The 4,031-nt window shown below is 39.8% G+C and overlaps 1 non-coding gene across 1 annotated transcript; it reads left to right on the top strand.

Annotated features, from left to right (window-relative positions):
* Positions 1 to 552: 552 nt before the first annotated feature.
* Positions 553 to 638, top strand: LOC148878523 (small nucleolar RNA snoR14). Its single transcript, XR_016106000.1, has one exon. It is a non-coding gene; the product is annotated as a small nucleolar RNA snoR14 (small nucleolar RNA).
* The last annotated feature ends 3,393 nt before the right edge of the window (positions 639 to 4,031 follow it).

The raw sequence follows: 4,031 nt of genomic DNA, 5'->3' as shown, positions 1-4,031 counted from the left end.
TGACAAAGACCCCCTATACTATACCGTGAGACAAAGACCCCCTTCCGTTAGCCTTTCGTCAAAATCTGTCATTACAATATTTTTTAATCTCCATACTACCCTTGGAAGAAAAACATTGTTCATCTTCCCCGACCTCACCATACACACAGCAGCACGAGAGACTTCTGAAGTCCTCCCTCTCTCTCTTCTTCCCCTTCCCATTTTTCTCTGGTGTAGAGGCTGAGTTCCGTTTCAGAACAAACCGAGGCGATCTCTGAGTTTCATTTCATCTCCAAGCACGACTTGGATAGCCGTTCCTTCATAGCAGAAGCTGGCACCATCAATTGCAGAAGTTGACTGAAGATTAGAGTGGAGAACGTTTTGCTAGAAGTTTCCAAATAAAAGAAAAAAACATTCGACAGGAAAACACGGTGGGTACTCTAACCTTCATAATAAAATTTGGCAATTGCTTCAGTCTAAACATTCTCCCTCACTTCTGATTGTTCTCCACTCTCTTTAGTTTCCTTATTTCAAAACACTAGTTAATGGTGTGTTGATGGATGTTGGGGGAAGACGAGGTGACGATGAAATTCATGGTTTGTCAATCCACTGAAATTATTAGTGTGATGTTAATCATGAATTCGACAGGTTCTGATTGTTTTCTCCACAACAACCAACACCTTGAATTCATTTCCAACATGCATTGGAGGTTTTGTTTCTTTTTTTCTTTTAATTTATTTATTTGGGCTTTGATTTTCTTTGATTTGCAGCTTTCCCTTTTTTTCGTATATGACAAGACGTCGATGCCTTGTATGAGTGGGAATAGAGAACGTAGAGAACAAGCCGCGGCCGTTCTATACGGAACGGCTTGTTCTGATCGGAATAGAGAACCGAACTCAGCCTATGCACCAAAGAAAAACGGGAAGGGGAAGAAAAGATATCGGAGAAAGAAATGGAGGACTTTGAAAGTATATTGTTGTTGTTGTTTGTATATCGTGGGGTCAAGGAAGATGAACAGTATTTTCCTCCTAAGAGGATTAAAAAATATTGCAACTAACGGAAAGGGGTCTTTGTCTCACAGTCATAATGCAGGGGGTCTTTGTCGCAAAACAAAGTACATGGAGGTTTTTGTCACAAACCCCATAGTACAAGGGGGTCTTTGTAATTTACCCTTTATTTTATCATCTATTAGAGATACTTCTAGGTTCTTTATTTGATTTCATTTTTAATCAATTTTATCAACATGCCTGGCCTTACAACTATTTATAAAATCTTCCTTTTAATCCATTTTAGTGGTATTTGCCTATCATATAAAACTTCATATATACAACTTTATTTGCTGTCAGATTTTATATACATTTTTAATCAAACTTTTGTTAAAAAAAAACGAAAGACTCATTTACAAGAAAAAAACCTAAAATGAGAGTTTGGATCTATTGACCACAATACATTGCTGTCTATGTTCACACAGTCACACATTGAGAACATTTCTATACTTTATCTAACAAATATTTTTGATGTATGGTTGGGTGAATGTGACCAGCAATGTGTTGTGGTCAGCAGATATAGATTCCAAAAATGAGGCATTTTTTAGCTTTGAATAAAACATTGTTATCTGTTTAATTGGTTCTCTTTAACATATCAAACTATTAAAGTAGTGCCATTGCTCGTTTTCTTCCTTGCCTACTGGGTAGGGCTGTACATGGGTTGGTTTGATTTGGTTTTATGTACACCAACCAAATCAATCTTATCCGGTTATTTATTTAACCAATTGAAACTGACCGAGAAGTTCGTAAAATTGTAATTAACATTGGAAAACCGATGGGGGTTGAGCGGGAAGCTTTGTCAACTTATTTATTATAAGCTTATAGTAGAGCCCAATAGTATACTATTGTGAAATGAATTTGTTAGACAATGTATGCCCTTAGCTCCAATCAGAATGATGTACACTATGACATTTATTGTAAATGAATAAATTACATATTTGATTCATGTTATTGTGGTGTGTTTTTGTGTAATACCCTTAAACTGTACACTTATGAGACTCATGTTAGTTAGAATGTTCACAGCCATTGGATAAGTCTAGGGGGATTTATCCTGCTAAGGTTGACACTGATGTGCCGCCAAGTGTTAGGGTGGCCTGTCTCAGCTGCCAAGGTGACACCCGAGGTACATGTAGTGTAAGTTTACTTGAAACCCTGAACCAGACCAGATTTCTAGTATTGCCCTAGACCTTGGTGATTAGTGGGCAAAACTGGAAAGTTACACTTGACCCCTAGACTCGATTATGATATTGCACTAGGTATCGGATTGGGCTGTCTTTGATATGCCAATCAGTGAGATCCTTAGCGGGGGTCAAAACCTAGGTATGTTGGGATAGTCCAAGAATTCATCTGAGTGGGTGATCATAGTGATAGGATCATCCCCTTTGTCAGACAAAGGTAATGATCGGGGATGCACTCTCTCTGATGGAAACCAAGACTGCCAGCAACCGATTTCAATCGTTGAAATTTGTTTTACAAAATATATTTTATATATGGATATATATATAGATATATATTATGGTTTTAAAATATTTGCAAAATGTTTTAATTCCCGGGATCCATGTGAGTAGAGAGTGCAACACTATTCTTTGCAGTCGAGGGAGAGGTCCTCTCTTGTCGGGTAGTGCATGATCATTATGGGTTGAGAGGTTAAGTGTAAGACCATTGAGGGTAGACTTGTTCATGGGTCGGGTCGGGTCGGGTTGGGTCGGGCTTTCACTTGTCATTAAGGGAAATATGCTAGGCCCGAGCCCAAGCCCGGCCTGACCAACGGGCCTATAACTTGGGCCAGAGCCCGGCCTTGATAAAAAGCATGAAGCCCGAAGCTTGACCTAATAAAAAAAAACAATTTTCCCTATTCAAATTAGAATTAAAAATTCAGATAGTTTTTTTTCCTATTTAAATGAACAATGGGCCTACAAGATGGTTTTTTTCCCCTTTCTTTTATATTTTAAAACACATTTTTACATTCTTAAATAAAAAATTTTATTCTAATGAACATAATCACATTACTCACTTTAGGTCTAATATTAGGTCGGGTTGGACCGGGCTCGGGCTGGGCTATTTTGACAAAACCCGAGCCTGGCTCAAATTTATTGCGAGCGTGGCCTTTTGGCCCGAATTTAAGCCCGTGGGCCTATAACCACGTTCAAGCCCGTTCGAGGGCCGAGCCGGGCTGAGTGGCCCGACGAGTCTAATTAAGGGTAATATCTGATGGGCTAATCTTGCATCTGCCCACAGCCCCTAGGTTTTTATAAGGTGGCTTGGCTCAAGGACCACTTAGTGTAAGTGTTGGGCCCATTATGAGTCCATGTGATGGGCTTTAGGGGGTTCACTATCTTTTCAATGAATTCGACCAGACCTTGTAACAGAGGCTGGGCTGAACCCATGTGGATAATGTGTAGATCAATGTTTGGGTCCAACGCCATACAAAGAAGCCCAACTGGGCAGCAGGTTGGAAGCAGTTTGAGCACTTAGACTTATTAGGACTAAAGCCCATTTCGAACTGGCCTAGTTTGACTAGTTAAATAAAGGGGGCGGATCTAGGATTAAATCAGCAGATGGGATAGGGTCTTACCCTATCCACTCAGAGAGTTCAGATCTAGAAACCTTTTATGAGATTAGGAGAGAACCGATCTAATCTGCATATAAGACAAGGGTTTATCCTTATCTCTTAAAGAGAACTCCTTATCCAAATACAGATTTGGGTTAGGAAACTCCTAATGAGATTAGGAACTCTCTTTAAGGCTATAAAAGGAGGAGGGAGTGAACCATTCAGTTCATCCTCAGCATCCTAAGCTTCTCAAAGATCAGATCTCAGAGCACCCAGAGAGAAGACAACAACAGTGTGACTATGCCATTTTCTCCCTGCAATTTCCTCTAGTGCCGCCATACTGTCAGTTCGATCTCCTTCCTTTGTAGGAGCGATCAAGAAGTATCTTGATATCAATCTTTGGAGAAAGGCTGACCAGAAGTCGTGCTCACTGCCTCCATTTGATTCTTACTGAA

Source organism: Nelumbo lutea, chromosome 1 (assembly GCF_056320005.1).
Source record: "Nelumbo lutea isolate HS-2025 chromosome 1, American lotus-T2T, whole genome shotgun sequence".
NCBI lineage: Eukaryota > Viridiplantae > Streptophyta > Magnoliopsida > Proteales > Nelumbonaceae > Nelumbo > Nelumbo lutea.
Note: the sequence above shows the minus strand (reverse complement) of the source record. Positions and strands in the feature narration are given on the sequence as shown.